The sequence below is a fragment of the Hemiscyllium ocellatum genome, chromosome 9 (genome assembly GCF_020745735.1).
Source record: "Hemiscyllium ocellatum isolate sHemOce1 chromosome 9, sHemOce1.pat.X.cur, whole genome shotgun sequence".
Taxonomy (NCBI): Eukaryota; Metazoa; Chordata; class Chondrichthyes; order Orectolobiformes; family Hemiscylliidae; genus Hemiscyllium; species Hemiscyllium ocellatum.
In genome coordinates this window covers 86,082,486-86,105,900 of record NC_083409.1, presented here as the reverse complement: position 1 = coordinate 86,105,900, position 23,415 = coordinate 86,082,486, and the positions used below count along the sequence as shown (strand labels likewise).

Genomic DNA, 23,415 nt, shown 5'->3' with positions numbered 1-23,415 from the left:
TTTGCTTCTCAATTTCCTGCAGACTACTGGAGGGGGGGGGGGGGGTGCTATAATACAATCCCAACAAGGTGATCATCCTTTTCTTATTTCTCAGTTCCACCCAAATAATGTCACTGGATGAACTCCTAGGAATATCCTCCTAAGTACAGCCGTAATCATAAACCAAAAGGCCACACTCTTTTCTATCCTTCCTAAGCATCTATATCCTGGACTATTAAGCTGCCAGTCCTGTCCTTCCCTGAGCTACGTCTGTAATAGTTATGATATCTCAGCCCCAACCGCACCCTGAGTTCATCTGCCTTACCTGTCAAGTCTCTTGCATTGAAATAAATGTAATTCATCAGCCTTAAACTTGTTCTCTGCCTTGCTCTTGCCTGCCTTGACTATTTGACTTGCTTCTCTTCTGAACTGGAGGAGCATCAGATTTGTTTCTTTTCTCACTATCTCTCCTGGATCTCCACACACACACACACACACACCCAACACTTTACTAGTTTAAAGCCTTCTGAGTAGCACTAGCAAATCTCCTTGCCACGATATTGATATTTGTCCCCTTCCAATTCTGGTGCAACCTGTCCTTATACAGTTCATTTCTACCCAAAAGAGATTCTAATGATGCAAAAAAAGTGATTCCCTGCCCCCTACACCAGCTCCTCAGTCACTCATTCATCTGCTCTGTCCTCTGATTCCTCACTAGCACGTGGCACCAGGAGTAATCCAGATATCACTACCTTGCTACTTGACTGCATCTTCACCTTGATTATATTTACTCAGGTTAGATTATCTCATAATGTCTGACAACAGAAAATATTACTTCCTACACTTAAAACAAAACATATGGAACTCTTAAGGACCTATAACTGCATTTAAGTAATCAAAGGTTAAGACAGGAATTGGAGATCCAGTACATCCATTTCCAAATATTACTTTTTAAACACTTTTTCATCTGAGATTGTTGAGGAACATAATCTTTGTCCCTAATATTGAATGTTCTACATCACTGTTGACAGTAGCAAAATAAATCATGATCAAGGATGAGCGGTATTTAGTCTTGTCAGTACAACAGATTATTTTCTGACAAATTCATTATGCAACTTACTGTTTTAATTGTTGAGTGACACAACACAGGCTAGTTTACAAAATCTAGATCATTAGCACTCAAATTTGCTGAAAACAATATTTTGGATTATGGTCATGACTTTTTATTTGTCTTCTTAGATATATCAAACCTGGTATTTCCATCATTTTTGGCTTTTACTTTTAATGGTTGGAGCTGATTTCAATGAAAATTGTTCATCTGCTTAGCTCACACAATATCATAAAGCATTGTTCCAAATATCTCCTGTCAAAGCATGAGATAAATCTTATCCTTCTGACGCCTCAGGACTCGAGGGTTTGAACAAACGTGAGAGGCTGAATAGGCTGTTTTTTTTCCCCAGAACGTCAGAGGCTGAGGGGTGATCTTCTGAGGTTTATAAAATCATGAGGGGCAAGGATAGGTTGAATGACCAAGGTCTTTTTCCTAGGGTGGGGAAGTCCAAAACTAGAGGGCATCGGTTTAAGGTGAGAGAGGAAAGCCTTAAAAAGCACCTGAGGGGTAACTTTTTCATGCAGAGGGTGGTGCATATATGGAATGAGCTGCCAAAGGAAGTGGTGGAGGCTTGTACAATTATAACATTTATAAGGTACCTATACGAGTATGAATAGGAAGGGATTTGAGGGATATGGTCCAAATGTTGGCAAATGGGATTAGATTAATTTATCTAGTTAGCATGGACCAAATAGTCTTCTATGCTGTACAATTCTCTGTCATAAAGGAGTTATTTCCACATTGCACATAATATCAGGCACTGTAGGCCCATAATACATGATAGATGGGCTGTTACAGAAACAGAAATTGCTAGAGAAACTTAATAGGTCTGGCAGTTTCTGTGGTGAGAGAAACAGAGCTAATGTTTTGATTCCAGTGACACTTGAGAAGGTCTGTTTACCATAAGATATAGGTAGAGACAAAAAAACTGCAGATGCCAGAATCCAAAGTAGACAAACAGGAGGCTGGAAGATCACAGCAAGCCAGGTAGCATTAGGAGGTGGAGAAGTTAAAGTTTCAGGTATAGCCTTTCTTCGGGATCCGAAAGGTTGACTTTTCCACCTCCTAAATGCTGCCTGGTTTGCTGTGTTCTTCCAACTGCTGAAAATGTGTTGCTGGAAAAGCGCAGCAGGTCAGGCAGCATCCAAGGAACAGGAGATTCGACGTTTTGGGCATAAGCTACCTGACCTGCTGCACTTTTCCAGCAACACATTTTCAGCTCTGATCTCCGGCATCTGCAGACCTCACTTTCTCCTGTGTTCTTCCAACCTCCTGCTTGTCCAGATAAGACATTGGAGCAGAAATTAGTCCATTCTGCCCATCCAGTCAGCTCCGCCATTTAATCATGGATGATAATTTTCTCAAACTCATCCTCCTGCTTTCTCCCAGTAATCCTTGATCCCCTTGTCAATCAAGAACCTATCTATGTCTGTCTGAACTTGACTCAATGGTCTTGCCTCCACGGCTTTCTGTTTTTGTTTTAGATCTTCAGCATCCGCAGTTCTAGTCATAGTCTGGTCCTATTGATAAAATATACTAAATCCAAAACTACTAGGAGATTATACGCTCTCATTACAGAGGTAATGCAATAAGCTTATGTTTCCCTATTCGGGGATTATTACACGCCTATGAAGCATGGTGGGACTTGAATCCGGTGCCTCCTATCTCAGAGGTAGGACACCACCACTGCACTGCCAGTCCCCCCTGATGGACAAGCCAACCCAAGGGAAAACCGCCCTGACCCCTGAGTACGTGCACACGCGGGATCCTTCACCTTAACAAGATGGCGCCCAGGAACAGTCCAATTCCCTTCCTAAGAGGGCGGCGGGACGGTGGCCGGGAGGGGTCTCGCCAACTGCCTGTGCTCCTGGAATTTCGACTAGCCAGTCGCGGCCGGCCTGTCGGGAGGGAGGAAAACAGCAGAGGCGAGCAGGTGTCCCGTCCCGTCCCGTCCCTGCGGCTTGAGGTAAAAGAGCGAGCGGAGTTTGTGCCTTACTGTGAGACGGGAGGATGTGGGTTTGTGTGTGGACCCGGCTGGGGGCTGGGGGCTGGGGGCTGGGGGGGGGGCGGACAGCTCCCGCCGGCCGGCCGGCTCCTCGACAACTTTATCTCCCTCCCAGTCACTCACACACAGCAGACACGGTTTGGGATTAGATTGTCAGAAGCTCTTCCCTTCTTAATTTTTGTTGATCTTCATGATTTATTTGTAGTTTCCCTCCATCATGAGTTGTTTTTTTCATTTCCTTTCCTCTGTGACTGCGGGAACTCAGACTGTTCATGTTCAGTTAAAAATAGCAAAGGGACTAGGTTTCCCCTGAGGGAAAGGAGTCTTCACTTTACATTCAGACAGTTCTCGATCCTTTGCTGGTTGGGAATTTACCACCATCGTGACCCCCTTTGATTTTCAAATATATTCTTCCCCATCTCAATGAAAATAAAGCCCCATCGCCTCAGCACTGGCTGAGCTGCTATATCACTGAACCCCCAATTCTTCTGTTTTTATTTGTAAAAAGTGTGCCAACCTTTAAAAATCAACACTGTCTGAATGGAACATTGCAGGAGAGGAAACAGTTAAAATTTCGGGTCACTCTGGGCGAGGAAATCGATGAGTTTTAGTTGTAACTCATGATGCAGCTCACTGGGACAGTTTCACCATTCAGTGATCACAGTGGGACTGGTATTTCCTCAGAATGCAGCTTTTCTAATTTTATTTAAGGCGTCTCTTTGTAGCAAAACGGCTGCAATCTTATTTTCATGGTATGCATTTTCGTATGTTAAATGAGGTTTATTTGAAACCTATTTCAGTTCATTTACTGGATCTGCTGGCGATTAGTTCCAAGGCGCGTGAAATTTGCTGTTGCACCCACTGGGTAAGTTGCCAAAGTTGTTTGTAAATAATGTTTCGAGGACATAAACTCTGCTAAATGCTATGTGCGCAAAACAGAAACGATTTGAGATTTGGTGCTTTTGTATTCGATTTACTGAATATGAAATAGATCCTAGCGAAAAGTAAATGTAGATTTTAAAAAGTGGCACATTCCTAGGGTAATAAAATAGCTTGAACGATCTCCGAAGGGTTGTAGTCGGAGTTCAAAATTCAGGAATGTTCAAAACGTTCAAGATGCATTTATACTGCCACACGATTGTTAGCTGCAGTTCAAGTTTCAGCCGAACAATAAAAACGAACATTACATGCTGTCCATTTAAAAAAAACGGGCGTCTACATGAATACATGGTTATAGACTGGAGGGAGAGAGGTGTTTGAAAGTTATTGTCCAAATGTTAAACAAAACTGGTTTAAAATGTGTCCAGCGTGCTTACTGAGCGCTTTTATACTGAATTTACGCTGTATATTGCTGAGTATAATGCCACTTTATTGCTGAATCCTGATTAACGCTGAATTTAAATTCCGTAGTTGTCAACCACTTGTTCCACACGCACTAAACTTGCATTATACGAATGGTGTATTCATGCTCGAGAAATATATCTTGCCCGATATAGCCAAATATTTTGCCTAAATAGTAATTAAACGGAATTTGTACTAATTGCATCATGGGTGTCTATCCAAAGTGTGAAATAATGCATATATTAGGATACGGGAATGTTGTACTTTGATTAAAAACAATTTCTAAAAGGTTCATTTTTCTCCTTTTTTAACGTTCACACATTCAACAGGTGGATCCTCCAACTGTCAGCTGTGCTTTGGGGACTTTTGATTAGAAATTGTGTGCGGGTTAGATTTTCTTTCAGATTTAAGGTTTGCCATCTTGGCTACTGCCAACATTTCTTAGTGATATTTTCTCGCCATGAGGGACAAATTAGATGTTTTTGCGAGAATACTTATGGTGGATTTTAAGTGATGCGAAATGTTGTTTTGACCTGAAGCCCCCAACACTGGGCAGACCCAATTGTCGCAGGTGGTAAGACTTCTGCATTACTGCTCACCTAGCTGCTGTTCCCACTAGTGGGATATCTGTGTTGGATCTTCACATCTTTACAGTTTACATCAGTGGCATAGATGAGGTGAACGATGGCATGGCAGCTAAATTTGCAGACTACAACAAGACAGGTTTTTTTAAAAAACCTAAGTTAGGAAGAAGGGACAGCACAGTTGCTTAGTGGTTGGCACTGCTGCCCCACAGTGCCAGGGATCCTGGTTCGATTCCAGACTTGGGTGCCTGTGTGTGAAGTTTGCATATTCTCCCCGAATCTGCATCTCCAGGTGCTCTGGTTTCTTTCCACAGTCTAAAGGTGCGCATGTTAAATGGGTTTGCCATGCTAAATTGCCAATAGTGTCCATGGATTAGCCATTGAAAATGGAGGGTTAAAGGGTTAGGTTGGACTGGGTGGGATCCTCTTAGAAGGGTCAGTGTGGACTCAATGGGCTGAATGGCTTGCTCCTACACTGTAGAGATTCTATAAGTACTAAGGAATTTGCAGATGGACATAGATTAAATGAGTAAAAATCCAGCAGGTGGAGTGTGATGCAGGAAAATGTGAAGGAAGAATAAAAGAAACAGAATATTACTTAAACAGAGAACTGTAGAATTTGCAGTGTAGAGGGATTTGATGTTCTAGTATAAGTCAAAAACGTTAGTGTACCGATAAAGCACATAATGAAAAAGACTAATGAGATGATTTCCTGAATTGAGCACAAAAAGAGGGATTACCGGAGTTTGATTTGCTTTTCTAATCATCTGCTATACTTGTATCCAATCTTTAGTACTTCATGCACCCAGAACCAACACTCTGTGTATAATTGTATTCTTCCATTTGCCTCCATTTTATAGTACACTGTTTCTATATTCTTCCAGCCAAATGGACCAATTTACTTTTTCCCCTGTGCCCAAGTTTGCTCACTTGTTTATAACCTATTTGTAAACTTTTTACCTCTTCTTGCTAACTTAAATTCCACCTATTATGGTGTTACTGGCAAATTTAGATTGCTTCCTTCATCTAAATCATTAATATAGATTCCAAGTTGCTGAGGCCCACCAGTGATTCCTGTGGTTGTCCAGAACTTTGAGCTGAATTTATAGCTAAATCCTGATAAAGACCCATTTATCTTCACCCTCTGATTCCTGTTAGCTACCCAATCTTTTATCCGTTATCACCTACACACGAGCTCTTGTTTTCTGTAGTGACCTTCGTGACAGATTATTAAATGCCTTTTGGAAATCCAAGTACAGGTGCACCTTATCCGCAGGATCCTCTTTATTCACAGTGCTTTTATTTCTGCAAAGGACTCTAGATTAGATTCCCTACAGTGTGGAAACGGGCCCTTCGGTACAACAAGTCCACACTGACCCTCCGAAGAGCAACCCATCCAGACCCGTTCCCCTACATTCACCTCTGACTAATGTATCTAATACAATGGCAATTTAGCATGGCCAATTCACCTAACCTGCACATCTTTGGACTGTGGGAGAAAACCGGAGTACCTGGAGGAAACCCACGGAGACATTAAGAGAATGTGCAAACTCAACACAGACAGTTGCCCGAGGGTGGAATTGAACCTAGGTCCCTGGCGCTGTGAGTTAATCATATTAGTTAATCGTAATGTTGCTTTCACGACCATGTTGACCGTGCCTGAATCCATAATGATTTTCCAGGTAATGTGCAATAACCTGTTTAGTAATGGATTGTAGCATTTTGCTTTGGTAGGTAGTAGGCTTGTTCATTTATAATTTCCTGTTTTCTATTTCCCTCCTTTTAAAAACAAAGAACAGTGCAGCACAGGAACAGGCCCTTTGGCCCATCAGGACTGTGCCGGCATGCCTTTTTAAACTAACAACCTTTTGCCTTTACGCAGTCTATATCCCCTATTCCCTGCCTATTCATACATCTGTCTAGAAGCCTCTTAAATGTTGATTTTGTATCTGTCTCAACCAAACCTCTGGCAGATCATTCCAGGTATACATCACACTCTGGGTTTTAAAAAAAAACAACTTGCCCCTCACATCTCCTTTAAACTTTACCCCCTTTTACCTTCAACATATGCCCTCTAGTACCTTGGGGAAAAAAGGCTCCGATTGTCCATTTTATCTGTGCGCCTCATAACTTTGTAAACTTCTATCAGGTCGCCCCTCATCCTTCGATGTTCAAGGTAAAGGTATTTCTATACCCCATCCAAAGCCTACACATCCTTTTGGTAGTGTGGTGATCAGAATTGTACACACGGTCCCAAATGTGACCTAACTAAATTTCTATATGCTGCAACATGATTTGCCAATTTTTATACTCTATACCTTCACCAATGAAGGCAAGCATGCCATAAGCCTTCTTGATCACCTTATCCACTTGTGTTGCCATTTTCAAGCAACTATGAATCTATACACCTAGATCCCACAGTATTCAGAATTCTGCCATTTACTGTATACTTCCCATTTGCATTAGATCTTCCGAAGTGCATCACTTGGCATTTGTCTGGGTTAAACTTCATCTACCATTTCTCTGCCTAAGTGTCCAGCCTGTCTTTATCCTACTGTATCTTCTGGCAATCCTCAAATCCGCAGCTTCCCCAATCTTTATGGTGTGTGCAAACTTACTACTCAGGGCATCCACGTTCTCCTCAATCATTGATATATATTACAAAAAAACAGGGGCCTCAGCAGAGATTCCTACAGGACACACTGGTAATGGATCTCCAGTCAGAAAACCACTTTTCCACCACCACTATTTATTTTCTATGATTAAGCCAATTCTGTATTCATCTTTCCAGCTCTCCATGGATCCCACATGAATTTACCTTGAAGTCACTTTTTATAATGTCAAAAGCCTTGCTAAAGTCCTTATAGACAATATATAGTGCCCTGCTCTGATCAATCATCTTTGTAACTTTTTCAAAAAATCTCAATAAAGTTTGTAAGTCATGACCTTCCCAATCGCGGCCATGCTGGCTGTTGCTAATGAGCCCATAATTTTCAAACTGTAAGGAAGTCCTATCCCTTTGTATCTTCTGTGATAATTTGGGTAGCACTAAGGTAAGGATTACTGGCCTGTAATTTCCCAGATTATCTCTGTTGCCCTTCTTAAACAAAGGAACAATGTGGCTATTCTCCAGTCCTCTGGGATCTTTCCTGTGACTAAAGAGGATACAAAGATTTCAAACAAGGCCCCAGCAATTTCTTCACCCGCTTCCCTCAGCATTCTGTGATGGATCCCATCAGGTCCTGGGGACTTGTCAACCTTAATGCTTTTCAAAACACCCATCATCTTTTTTTTATATATAGTAACATGCCCTAGAATATCAAAACACCCCTCCTGAGACTTCCCATTCATCATGTCTTTCTCCTTTGTGAATAATGATGACAAAGTATTTATTGAGAACCTTAACTACTTCTTCTGGCTCCACACACACATTCCCTCTTTTGTCCTTGAGTGGACCTACCCTTTCCCCATCTACCATCTTACTCTTTATATTTGTATAAAATGCCTTGGAATTTGCTTAATCCTGTTTGACAAAGACATTTCATGGCTCGTTTTACTTCTCCTAATTCATTTCTTGAGTTCTTTCATGCTATCTTTGTATTCTTCAAAGTCTCTGCCTATCTTCAGTTTCCTAATCTTATGAATGTCTCCTTTTTTCTTTTTGATTAAGCTCTCAATTTCTCTTGTTTTCAATGATTCTTAAATCTTGCCATTCTTACCCTTTATTTTCGCAGGAACATATTGGTCCTGAACTCTAATCAGCTAGCAATTTTAAAAAAAAGTTCCTGTGTCCCATACATGGATTTACACTCAAACAGCTGCCCCGAATTTACATTCTCCAGTTCGTACACAATATTGTGTTGCTTGTATGGTGGCTCAGTGGTTAGCACTGGTGCCTCACAGCACCAGGGTCCCAGGTTCAGTTCCAGCCACAGGCGACTGTCTGTTTTGGAGTTTGCACATTCACCCCGTGTCTGCATGAGTTTTCTCCAGGTGCTCCAGTTACCTTCCACAGTCGAAAGATGTGCAGGCCAGGTGAATTGGCCTTGCTAAATTGCCCATAGTGTTAGGTGCATTAGACAGAGGGAAATGGGTCTGGGTGTGTTACTCTTCGAAAGGTCTGTGTGGACTGGTTGGGCTGAAGGGCCTATTTCCACACTGTAGGGAATCTAATAGTCTAATCTGTCAGCCTTCTCCCAGTTTAGTGCTTTCACACAAGGACTACTCTTATCCTTATCCATGAGTAACTTAAAACTTACAGAATTATGGTCACTGCTCACGAAATGCTCCCCCCACTGAAATTATCTCCTAATTATCACCATGAAAGCTACGTTGACTGGTCTCAGCTGATATATTGCAATGCTATGTGGCCAGGACTTGAAAAGCTTGGCTGACAGCAGGCAGATATACAGCTTTATTCTGGAGGTGAGTTTGGTTCCCCAGATGTATTAGTAATACTATAGGTACTGGTGTTTGTTAGAGGGAACTTCCTGTAGAATTGTGCGTCCTTCAACTTTAGATATTTGATAGAATACTATGTAAGCATTGCGATCATAATCTTACCTATTGACCTATTGCACCGTTGTAACAGACCCAAAGTCCAGTTTGCAGTTCATCTAATTCAAAATATTAAACCCCTTGGCACAACATTGTGTAACTGTGTGCAGAATAGCATGGCTTAAACATGCTCCTTTCTGGAATTAAGGTTGGCTGAAGTGTATTATTTTCAGATATGTAATTGAACACTAAATGTTGCATCTGCAGAAGTGAGAAGGGACATTTCTAATCATCAGTTTTATACCACTTGAAAATGTTAACACTTTGTGTTAAATTGTCCGTCCATGAAAGGCATTTAGTGTCTGGTACACTGCTCAGATAACAAGTATTTATTTACGATCAAAAGCAGAAATTGCTGGAAAAACTCAGCAGGTCTGGCAGCATCTGTGGAGAGAAAGCAGAGTTAACACTTTGGATCCCTTCTTCAGAACTGATAGTTCTGGAACTGAAACATTGACTCTGCTTTCTCTCCACAGGTGCTATCATATCTGAATTTTATAAGCAACTTCTGTTTTTGTTTCTGCTTTCCAGCATCAGTTATTTTGTTCGTCGTCATCCAAACTCCTAAATGAATGTCAGCAGGATATGTATTGCTAGAGAGTTACAGCTGATCCTGATGCTGTCTGCAAAGATCCTCAACTGCCTGTAAGGATTATTGATGCTCAAGCAGAAATGTGAATCCTCGTTAAGTATATTTCACCCCTCATCCAGACAACTCATATTATGTTGTATGTTTGCTCGCTGAGCCGGTAGATTTGTTCTCAGATATTTTGTCACCATGCTAGGTAACATCATCATTGACCTTCCGATGAAGTGCTGGTGTTTTGTCCTGCTTGCTATTTATGTAAACAACTGATATCAGCGAACTCAATACAGAGCTGGCATCAACTATGGAGCATCTGTGTCTATTAGCGTACTCCTCTATAAATTCATCACGCCCTGGAGCTTGGCCAATGACTTGTTATACTAGCAGGATACGCTGAAAGAGAAAGATTTCACGCTATAAACTTGTGGAAAAAAAAATCAGTTCTCTGGTTATTATTTAGTCTCCTAAATGGACAACAGCCTATGTGTGCTGATAAACTGCTTTCGTCTCCAGCCATTAACATCTTACCTAATCTTCTGATTTATCTTATCACAGGAATTGATACAATATATGAAAACAATTTGGGGTGATGTTGAAAATAATTTGAGGGTGCAGTTGTCTTATGTTTCATTCTTACTTGCGTGTATGTTTAAATAGACATTTTCAATCTGATTTGACATTTGGATAATTTTCTTTGAACTGACAAGGGTTGAGCTATTTTTCTAAAGCCCAAACTACTAAAGAGGAAGCAGACTGATCCAAAGGAGGGCAAAATTATGACAGTGCATTGTGCTGAGTAATAGGTCTGAAGAAGCTAAATTTTCAAAGCGTTTTAACGTCATGAAGCACATTGTGATGGTAGTTACAACAATATTGCAGCAGAAGAAACTTTTCAGAAAGATAAGGCATTGCACAGTGCCTTGCTTATAATATGAATAGCAGTCCAGATTGAACTAAATGTATGACAGCCTTAATCATTTGGCTCAATTTTACAAATCCTGTAATGTTTATTTGATTGGATTTTTAATTAGTTGAATTAGTTTAGTAAATTACTTTGGTTTCTACCTCGATAAACCATCAGAACATCTGTATTATGCTAAAAATGCCACTGATATCCATCTTTATCTTCAGTATTATCCATTCGAAACATGCCTGGTAATTCGCTTACAAATGTAATTACCATATTACGTAATTCATCCTGGTTATTTACTTTGTGTAGGTATTGGTGACTTGGGAACTACCCATAGTTAGAACACAAAACTACAGGGAGCACTGGAGATATTGCATAGATGATTTAATATTTTTAATATTTTTAATTTTTTAAAAACTCTTTTGGATGAAGCTTTCGGAAAGAAATTAAGAATACTCTTGTTGAGAGGTGAATTGTTATTGATCGACTCTTTGCCTGGAGAATATGTAGAAAATAAAGATTCTTGTTTAGGCTGTGAATAATGATTTGGTGCAACCATTTGGAAGCTGAATATCTAAGGATATATCGAAAAGATGGGGAGAGGGGTTGCCTTATTAGTAAGAAATGAAGTTAAATCAATAGTAAGAAACAAAGTAGGGTCAGATGATGTAGGATCTGTGTGGGTAGAATTAAGGAACCGCAAAGGTGAAAAAACAATAGTTGGAGTTATGTACAGGCCTCCAAACGGTAGTCAGGAGCTGGGGCGCAAGATACACAAGGAGATAGAAAAGATGTGTAAGGCAGGTAAAGTTACACTGATCATGGAGAATTTCAGTCTGCAGATGGACTGGGAAAATCACATTGGTAGTCAGTTACAAGAAAAGGAATTTGTGGATGGCTTTTTGGAGCAGCTTTGGTGGAGCCCACTAGGGAACGGGCAATACTGCATTTAATGTTATGCAATAAGGCAGACTTGATAAAGGAGCTTAAGGTGAAGGAGCACTTAGGAGGCAGTGATCATAATATGATTGAATTTACTGTGCAATTTAAGAGGGTGAAGATAGAATCAGAGGCAATGGCATTACAGTTAATAAAGGCAACTACAGAGGCATGATGGAGGAGCTGGGCAGAATTGACTGGAAGAGGAGCCTAGTAGGAAAGGCAGTGGAACAGGAATGGCAGGAGTTTCTGGGAGTAGTTCGGGCGACACAGCAGAGATTCATTCTGAGGAAAAAGAAGCTTGGTACAGGGAAGATGAGGAGAAAGTGAGGACTGCAGATGCTGGAAATCAGAGTCGAGAGTGGAGTACTGGAAAAGCACAGTAGGTCAGGCAACATCCAAGGAGCAGGAGAATCGACGTTTTGGGCAAGGGCCCTTCATTCTTAATGAAGGGATCTTGCCTAAAACATTGATTCTCCTGCTGCTCGGATTTTGCCTGACCTGCTGCACTTTTCTAGTCCCCCACGCCTGACAGGGAGGATGAGGCAACCATGGCTGACTAGTGAAGGCAGGGATAGCATAAAAGCAAAAGAGAAATGTGGCAAAGAGCAGTGGGAAACCAGAGGATTGGGAAGCTTACAAAGACCAACAAAGGATGAAAGTTCTGAATGCTTGGAGGTGTGTGGTAAAATAGGGCAAAGTCAGCATGGGTTTCGTCAAAGGGAGGTCATGTCTGACAAATCGGCTAGAATTCTTTGAGGAAGTAGGTTAGACCAAGGAGAGCCAATAAATGTTAACTACCTGGACTTCAAGAAGGACTTTGACAAGGTGCCACACAAGAGGTGTTAGAGGCAAGATGTTAGCATGGATAGAAGCTTGGCTGTCTGGCAGAAAGCAGAGAGTGGGGAGGAAAAGATCTTTCTCAGGCTGCTAGCTAGTAACAAATGGTGTTCCGCAAGGGTCAGTGTTGGGCAAAGAAGTGGCAGATGGAGTACAATATGGGAAAGTGTGAGGTCATGCACTTTGGCAAGAAGAATAGAGGCATGGGTTATTTTCTAAATGAGGAGAAAATTCAGAAGTCGGAAGTGCAAAGAGATTTGGGAGTTTTAGTCCAGGATTCTCTCAAGATAAACTTGCAGGTTGAGTCAGTAGTTAGGAAGGCAAATGCAATGTTGGTATTTTAAGAGGACTTGAATATAAAAGCAGGGATGTACTTCTGAGGATGTATAAGGTTCTGGTCAGGCTACATTTGGAGGATTGTGCACAGTTTTAGGCTCCAAATCTCAGGAAGGAATAACTGGCTGTGGAGTGGGTTCAGAGGAGATTCACAAGAATTGTCCCAGGAATGAAAAGCTTAACATATAAGGAAAGTTTGAGGACTCTGAGTCTATAGTCAATGGTATTTAGAAGAACAAGGGGAGATCTAACTGGAAAATACAGAATACTGAATGCCTGAACAGAGTGGATGTTGGGAAGATGTTTCCATTGGTAGGAGAGACTATGACCCGAGGGCACGTCTTTAAGTTAAAGGGGAGACCTTTTAGAACGGAGATAAGGAGAAACCACTTCAGCCAGAGAGTGGTGAATCTATGGAATCCACTGCCTCAGAAGACTGAGGAGGCCAGGTCATTGAGTATATTTAAGACAGAGATTGATAGGTTCTTGATTGTCAGGGTGATCAAAGCTTATGGTGAGAAAGTGGGAGAATTGGGTTAAGAAACTTATCAGCCATGATTGAATGGCGGAACAGGTATAATGGGCTGAATGGCCTAATTTCTGCTCCTTGTCTCATAGTCATTTACTGCCCTTCATTTAATCTGAGCTGCTTTCTTCACCAGTTGAGCTTTTTGTTTCTGTTTGCTTCTTCCACTACTCTTGCATTCAGTCTCTAGAAGTCATTGTCACCTTCCAGTTGACAGTGTCAATGATGACTTTCTTGATTTCAATGATTTCTTCTTTGTTTAGTTCCACTAAAATGTTTACTTTATTGCACAATTGACCGATATGGTGAGGCAGAGTATGATAACAGAACTGAAAAACTTTCAACACTTCCTCAAGGTAAGCATCACAAAGGCAAATATTAATTTCCATTGATAAAAGTAACTGATAGGGTCATAGTAATAGGTGGAGTCATGCTATTACATCAGCGATGTACTGAAATTGTCAATTGTGTATGATATTTTGTCTAATTTATTCGAAGAAACAGAACCAAATGATTGATCTAGAGAAGGAATGAAATTCTCTAGGTACTTGGAAAAGGAAGGGTATAGTGTTTGGTTCTGTAAATCCTTATTCTGGCAGTGCGCTGAAATTCAAGCCCTGCTATTCCCAGAAATATCACAAGAGTGAAAGTTTTTATAAAAGGATGTGAAATTTCTCAGTTTATCTGTCTTTTTAAACCCATGTTGAAAGAGAGTGCAAATCAAGTTTCTACACTTAACAAGACTTGGAATATAGAACAATACAGCGCAGAACAGGCCCTTGATGTTGTGCCGACCTGTGAACTATTCTAAGCCCATCCCCCTACACTATCTTATCACCATCCATATGCTTATTCAAGGATAAGTATCTATCCAAGGATTAATATTTATTAAGAGTTGATTCGAGCTACAGGTTTCAACTATCAACATCTAACAGTACCAGCTAAGACACAGTCTAACACCCAATCCACATGGAGAGAAACAAATCATTGATATTATGGTAGAGGGAAAAACTGGGAAGACTCAGGAACCTTTGAAAATAAATTATCTGTTTAATGTCTGTTTTAAATGGCCAACTCTTGAGTTCCAGATCCTGTAATGAGAGAAACCAGTCCATATCTGCTCTATCAAAACCCTTCAGGATTTTGTGTTTCAATCAAATTGCCTCTTACTCTTTTAAAATGCAATAGATAACCCAAAGCCTTAGCCTGTCCAACCTTGCCTATGGAGACAGTCTGACCATTCCAGATATAAGTCTAGTAAAACCTGTCTGAATTGTCTCCAACACGTTTACGTCCTTCCTTAAATTAGATGACTATACCTTCCATCCCTTCATCTAAGTCATTTATGTAAATTATAAACCGTTGTGGTCCAAGCAATAATCTCTGTGGCACAGCACTCATCACATTTTGCCAACCTGAAAAAAACATTTACACCGAGTCTCTCCTTCCTGTTAGCCTTTCTTATCCATGTCAGTGTGCTATCCCAACTCTATGAGCACTTATTTTTTGCAATAATCTTTGACTTAGCACCTTTCCCTTTATCCACCATCTCAACTCCATGGGTTAGTCAAACATGGTTTTCCTTTCACAAGCCATGTTGACACTTTCTGATTGTTTTGAACATGTGCAGGTACCCTGTTACAACTTCTTTCATAATAGCTTCTATCATTTTCCTATGATAGGTATTAAGCAAACTGGCTAGTAGTTTTCCAACTTTTGCATGCCTCCATTTTTTGACTAAAGGAATTACCTGCACTATCTTCTGACTTATTGGTCAAAACCTTGTCTTCTGTTGTCGGAGATAATACTCTGATGGTACCACAAAAATACTTTTCTTGTGCTTAAGTAATTAATTGCTGCTTAACAGATGCAGGGAATTTGACTCTTCCTGATCCTTGCAAGTGATTTCAACAACAGCAGTTCGAATCATCCAGTGACAAACTACCCTGAAGAAATTACTTAGAATTCACGATCAAAATCAGGTATCAAATACAGGCCTATTTTAACTACTTTTACAAAAACTGGAAATCTGATATAAAACTAGAAAATACTGGAAACACAGCCACTCAGTCACCATCTACAGAGAGGAAACATAAAACATTAATGTTTCACTAGAAATATTTTCCTGTAGTTTGTATTCTGTACTTGTCCATGTTAAATATACGCTGTTGGTTCAAAATATTACCTTGAGTCCAAAGAAACTCGGATGAAAAGCCTCACCAAACAGTACTATTTTGTCTTTGCTGATCAATCTGCTGTGTGCTTCAGCTTTTTAATAACATACAAATATTTGTAGATACTGTACCAGCATTTTTGAAAAATGTTTTTAATGTTATTAAGTGTACTTAAGACTTTTCCACATGATTCTATAATAGTTATCAAGGTATGCAATATTTTTCACCATTTCATGCAGACCCTTACATGGGATCCTGCTGTCACATGCACTTTGCTGCCATTTACCATGCTATCATCCGTAGCTTTCTGTATTGTGTTCTGCCATCAGTGTATTTTAACAAACACTCAGACCATTTGCGATCTCAATATGTATGTAATGGCACCTGTGAATATACAGCTTTGTATGGATTAGATTTGTCTGTGGAAAGTGACAAGTTGAGATCATACATTTAGATATGGGTCCTTAATGGATATGGGATAATGTGGCCTCCATTATCAGGTACAGTGCCTGTTTGTCATATGTTAGAGTGCTATGGTGTTAATTCTGTACTTTGCTATTTTTTTGCCATGTTATCTCCGAGAAGCTGATGCTCAGGCATGGCATCTTTACTTAAAGCATTTCCATTACCATATCATTACCTGAATGTTCCCAACAAATAATGGAAAATTGTTTTAGAGTGTTACTTTGGATAGTTTATGTGTAATTTTATCTGGACTTTTCCGAGATCTCAAAGTAAAAACATCACAATTATCTTTTCACTGCACTAGTCATTTAATTAAATTCTTTTCTGTTCTATGCCTCAGCAGTTAACTTTGCATTTTTCACGCAGTACTGCAATAATGTGGTTCGTCAGCCACCATTTCTGACACCTCTAGCGGGATGCCATCACCAAACACAAATTCCCCTCCCCTCCCTTTGTCAGCATTCCCTGTGGCCACCCTAATCCACTCTTTTTGACTTCCAATAGCACCACCACCACCATCTCCACCCCCACCCACAGCTTCATGGCACCTTCCATTGCAACTGCGTAAGGTGCAACACCTGTCCGTTTACTTCCTTGCTTCTCCGTGACCAAGGACCCAAACACAGGTGAAGCAGTGCTATAATGCACTTGGCACAATGTGATCTCCCCTGTGTTTGGGAAATGAGACGTAATTTGGGTGACCACTTTGCAGAATACTTGTGTTCTGTTTGCAAAAAAAGACCCTGAACCTCCAGTTGCCTGTCACTTTAATACCATCCTGTTCTGTGGCCAACATCTCTGTCTCAGGCTCACTGCAGTGCTCCAGCAAAACTCAGCGCAAGCTGGAAGAACAACATCTCATTTTTTGCTTGGGGATCCCCCAGCCTTTTGGACTCCATATCAAGTTCACTAACTTTAGGACTTGAGCTTTCCCATCTCCTTACCCCAACCCCCACCACCAGGCCTTGTTATCACATAGTCTGCTAATACGCACTATCCATTATTTGGAGGTGCCAGTGTTGGACTGGGGTGGACAAAGTTAAAAATCACACAACACCAGGTTATAGTTTATTTAAACAACTTGTTTAATATATCATTACAACCTCATGACACTGTAACCCCTTTGCTATAAATTGTGATATATGGTTATGTTCCACAACCACCTGATGAAGAGGCAGCGCCTCGAAAGCTAGTGCTTCCAAATAAACCTGTTGGACCATAACCTGGTGTTGTGTGTGTGTTTTTTTTTTAAACACTATCCATTGTTATCCATTAATAGATATTCACCCTCCCAGATTGTTATCCATTCCTTTGTCTGTCTGACTGCTCCTCTGTCTCTGTGGAGTCGAACAGTGTGGTGCTGGAAAAGCAAAGCTGGTCAGGCAGTGTCTGAGGGACAGGAGAATCGACGCTTCAGGCATAGGCCCATCATCTTGAAATGTTGAATCTCCTGCTCCTCGGACGCTGCCTGACCTGCCGTGCTTTTCGACTCTGATCTCCAGCACCTGCAAGTCCTCACTTTCTTCTCTCTCTTTGGGCTCTATCTTCACTTATCACTTACTCCATCCCCACTCCCCTCGACCCTATCTTAAGCATATAAACTGACATTTCCTAGCTACGATCAGTTCTGAGGAAGGGTTACTCGACCTGAAATGTTAACTCTGATTTCTCTCTCATATGTTGCCTCACATGCTCAGCTGTTCAGCAATTTCTATTTTTATCTCTTGCCATAATGTGATTAGGTCATACGATGTAGCAGCACAGAAGGCCGTTCAGTTTATCTAGTCTGGTCTGCCTTTCATGGCTGATCTGATAGTCCTCCAACTCTACTTTTCCCCCATAACTTTTGATTTTGTTATGATTAAAAATCTCTCCATTTCTGCCTTGAAAATACTTAATGACGCAGCCTCAACAGCTCTGTCCCATAAAGAATTTCACAGATTAACTACTGCCTGAGGGAAGAAATTCCCCCTCATCTCTAAATATTTAATGCTTAATTCTGAGGTTGTGCCATAATGGAGTCTACTGGTCGTAGACTCTCCGCAAAGGGAAACAACATCCCTGCATCTGCCTGTGAAGTCCCCAAGAATCTTTTATGCTTCATTAAAATCTCCTCTCTTTTTTTTCTTCTAAACTCCAATGAGTACAGAACTAACCTACTCAACCTCTTCTCAGAAAAAATCCTGACATACCTGGAATTAACCGAGTGAACTGTACTGCACCCACTGCCCATGTTTTCTTTTACACAAGGGGTCCAAACTTTCACTGTTACAGGTGTGATCTGACTAGTGCATTGCATAGTTTTAGCAAGGTCTCCCTATTTTTATTTTGGGGTGGCACAGTGGTTAGCACTGCTGCCTCACAGCGCCTGAGACCCGGGTTCAATTCCCGACTCAGGCGACTGACTGCGTGGAGTTTGCACGTTCTCCCCGTGTCTGCATGGGTTTCCTCCGGGTGCTCCGGTTTCCTCCCACTGTCCAAAGATGTGCGGGTCAGGTGAATTGGCCATGCTAAATTGCCCGTAGTGTTAGGTAAGGGGTAAATATAGGGGTATGGGTGGGTTGCGCTTCGGCGGGTCGGTGTGGACTTGTTGGGCCGAAGGGCCTGTTTCCACACTGTAAGTCTAATCTAATCATATCTCTTTATCTTTGAAATAAGGGGCAACATTCCATTTGCCTTCCCTGTTATCTGCTGAACTTGAATACTAGCTTTTTGTGACTCATGCAAGAGGGCCCCCAAATCCCTCCATGCTGCAGCTTTCTACAGCTCATAGAATCAATAAAATTTTACAGTAGAGAAGGACACCATTCAGTCCACTGTGTCAGTGTGGACTCCTGAAAGAACTGCCACCTAGTCCTATTCTCCAGCACTGTTTCTATAGCCCTCTAAGTACATTGCATTCAAATTGTTTCCAGCTCTCTCTTGAAACTTCTAAGGAATTCACATCCATCACTCTCCAAGGCAGCGTATTCCAAATCCTAACAACTCAGAGTAATGAAGTTTGTTTTCCTCTCACCCCTAGCTCTCTTGCTGACTGTTTCCACTAGTTGGTATGTCAGTAATGAAGGGGTCACAATTTCAAAACAGAGTATCCTTCTTTACCCTATCATCATCATTCATAATTTTTATCAACTCAATAACCGCTTAATCTTTGCTGCAAGCAGAATAAACCCAATTTCTCTAATCTTTCCTTGCATCTTAAAACAAAAAGTCCCTCATTCCTGGCATCATTTTAATAAATCCCCTTTGCACACTCTCTCCAGGGCTTTAACATCCTTAAATAAGGTACACTGAACTGAACGCTTTACTTCAAATCTGGTCTGACCAATGGTTTGCTGAGGTGTAGCATCACTAGCTTTTGTACTCTGTCTCTATTGTACACACCCAAGGATCCTGTATAAGTCGTCATAATAACTGTTTCAACTTTCCTGGCCACCTTCAGAGAATTAAGCATTTGAACCCTGAGGTCCATCTGCTCCTGTATTCCCCTTATTGTACTATTGAGCTTGTATTGTTTCTCCATTTACATAAATGTTTAGCTCTTCTATTCTTCCTGCTAAAGAGCAATATAATTTCCTCATATTCTGTTTCACATGTCAAGATTTTACCCACTCATTTAACTGGTCTATAATCCAATGAAGAAACTTTGTGTCGTGCTGACCATTTCTGTAACCACCTATTTTAGTAGGCGAAAGTAAGGACTGCAGAGGCTGGAGTTTAGAGTCGAGAGTTTGGTGCTGGAAAAGTACAGCAGGTCAGGCAGCATCCAAGGAGCAGGAAAGTCAATGTTTCAAGCAAAAGCCCTTCAACAGGAAAATCCTTCCTCAGAAATCTGATGAAAGGCTTTTGCCTGAAACGTCAATTTTTTTTTGCTCCTTGGATGCTGCCTGACCTGCTGTGCTTTTCCAGCACCATACTCTTGACATCTATTTTAGTGTCATTTGCAAACTTGGCAGTTGTACATTTACTTCCATCATTAAATTTATTAATATATATTGCAAACAGTTGTCAGCCCAGCTCTGGTCCTCATGGCATTCCACTACTTATAGGTTGTTGTCATCCTGAAAAAGACCCTTTATCCCAATTTTGTCTTTTTTAGTTAGCCAATCCTCTATCCTGTGCAAAAAGCTACCTCCAAAATCAGGGACTCTCGTTAAGTAGCAATGTATACAGTACTTTACATATTAATGACTGATGGAAGTGAATGTACAATTTAAGTCTAATACAGTATTTATTCATTTCCTTTGTCTAGTTCCCTATTATTATTGCACCAACCATATCCATTAAGGGGCCTGTGCTTACTTTTAAAGAAAAGCCCTTACTGTCATTTTTGACATTACTTGTTCATTTATCCTCTTAGTTTATTTTCTCCTCCTCTATTTATTTGGTCACCTTTTGTTGGCATTTAAAACTTCCCAATTCTTCTTTTACCACTGATCTTTGCCACATTGTTTTTATTTCTTTCACTTTCGTACTATTCGTAGTTTCTTTGGTTTAGCATGGTCAATTTATCCTCCTTCCTAAAGCTTTTCTTCGTCCTGGAATATAGATTTGCTGTGAGCCATGAACCATTTATTCCCATCGGTGACTTCATTCGCTTGTTAGTTCTTCCTCCAGCCAAATGGAATATGCATTATTTGGTCCAAGACCAATTCGTACTATCTTACTTATTTTCATACTAATTAAGTGACCGCAATGCTTCCTTGTCCTTCTGAAAAATTACATGTCCCTGAATATTTTGTTTTGTTTTACATGTTATAAATTACTTTCAAACTCTAATTTTCTATCCTTTTACTGTATTGGTATTTTTTTGCTTTTGTTTGGTATTCTTTCTGAACTGCCACTTTGCAAAATTATGTCTTTTGAGTTTGACTTTGACTTTCTTATTATATTTCATTAAATGTTTGCCACTACATCTCTATTATCCCTTAACATTCATTCCCAGCTGATGTTCACTGACTCTGCTTTCATATCCTCATAATTACCTTTATTATAACAAAATAGTAGTCTTGGACTACGAAAATAATGTAAAATTCAGTCACACTGTGATTGTACCTACACGGGCATTTTCCCTATAAGGTTAGTAATTAATCCCACCTCATTGGTAAAAGCCAAGCCTAGCTTTGTCTCTGGTTGATTCTATAACATGCTGGTCTAAGAAATTGTTCTGAAAGCACTTGAATTCTTCATCTGGTCTAATTTTTCCAGTTTGTAAATTGGTTAAAATCCTATGGAAATCACCGTGCCCTTTTGACAAGCTCCTATTATTTGTCTCCTGATACACTGCCCTATCACGTGATTAATGTTTGGGAATCCGAACACCACTCCTACAAGTGACTACTTGCCTTTATCTTTCCTCAAAGAACAGGGAGCATGAAACAGCAGGGAGAGAGGTGAACCCAATGAGTTAAAACAGTATGCAGAGAGGTGAATGAGGAAAGTAGCTGTGGGGGGAAGCAGCTCACCACAGAGTGAAAAAAAGAGTGATATCACAAGAAAACTGTCAGGAAGCTGTTGGCTAAGGAGAAGGTGCAAGTGCACATGGTGATAAGACTGACTGTTAGCAGAAAATAAAAAGAATTTGACAATGTCGTATTGCCCAAAGGAATTTATACACTTTAATAATAGAACAAACATAAAGACTTTTTATCTGAATGCACAAAGCATTTGTAGTAAAATTAATGATTTGACAGCACAAGTAGACAAATGGGTATGATTTCGAGGTGATTTTGGAGACAAAGTTGCAGAGAAATCCAATTTGAGAATTGAAGGTCCAAGAGTACTTGGTGTTTTGGAAGATAGGCAGGAAGGAAATGTAATATTTAAAATGGATTTTAATGACTTGGATGCAAGGATCGAAGGTTCTATAGTAGATTTGCAGATGACACTATAATAGCTGAAAAAGTTAACTGAATTAAAGAAATAAGAAATTTGCAAATTGACATTGATAGGTTAGGTAAATTGGCCAAAATTTGGCACAAGCAGTTGAACATGGAGAAGTGTGAGATTATCCATTTTGGTTAGAAGAATAGAAAAACAGCTTTTTATCTAAGCAGAAAGAACTTCAGAGTGCCTCAGTGCAGAGGCATCTCATGCATAAATCACAGAAAACATGTGTGCAGGTGCAGCAGATCATAAGGGCGGCAAATAGAATTTTGGCATTTATTGCAAAAAATATGGAGTATAAAAGTAGGAAGTGTTATTGCAACTGTACAAGGCATTAAAGAGACTGCACCAGGTGTATTATATATAATTTTGGTCCTCTTACTTGAGGAGGGATGGAGTTGTATTGGAGGCAGTTCAAACTAGGTTCACTAGATTGATTCCAGAGGTGAGGGGTTTGGTTTGGGAGATTGAGCATTTTAGGCCTGTACTGTTGAGTTTAGAAGAATGAGAGGAGGTCTAATGGATGCATGTAAGATGCTGAAGGTCATTGGAAAAAAATAGATGTCGAGAAGATGTTTCATCTTCTGGGGCAATCAAAAATGAGATGTCATAATCGTAGGATAAGAGGTAGCAGATTTGAAACATAAACTAGGAGTATATACTTCTCTCAAAAGTGCATGACTCTGAAATTCACCACCCAGACTGCAGTGGATTGTGGGACATTAAGTAAATATAAGAAGGAGGTAGCCAGATTTTTAATTAGTACTGGGTTGAGGGGTTATGGAACGTAGGCAGGAAAGTGAAGTTGAAGCTGAAATGAGATCAGCCATGATCATATTAAATGACAGAGAAGGCTTGAATTCTCTACTCCTCGTATGCTCATTTTTCCCTAAGCTGTTTCTGTATCCTGGTATTCAGATCATCCCTGTCTATTGTATTAACTTCATCTCGAATTAACAGAATCACTCCTCCATCCTTTCCTAACTTCCTGTCTTCCTGAAATTTGCTTCCTCTTTGATATTCTTGTTGCAATTTAGATCATTCTGTAGCCTCATCTCAGTAATAGCCACTAGATCATACCTGTCTCAATTTGTACTGTTAGTTCATCTGTTTTGTTTCGATCACTACAACTTCTTTCCTTATTATTTTCATAACCTCCAGTCTTATCTGATTTGC

General features: G+C 40.4%; 1 protein-coding gene across 2 annotated transcripts in view; it reads left to right on the top strand.

The window, feature by feature from the left end:
• The first annotated feature begins 2,945 nt into the window (after positions 1-2,945).
• Positions 2,946-23,415, top strand: part of LOC132819140 (MAP kinase-interacting serine/threonine-protein kinase 1-like) — a 59,410-nt gene continuing 38,940 nt past the window's right edge. Inside the window, exons 1-2 of one of the 2 annotated variants that reach the window (XM_060830537.1) lie at positions 2,947-3,056; positions 3,896-3,960. The gene's annotated coding sequence lies outside the window, so the exon portion shown is untranslated. Of the gene's footprint in view, positions 3,057-3,895; positions 3,961-23,415 lie in introns of both variants that reach the window. The other variant, XM_060830538.1, reaches the window with a different exon arrangement.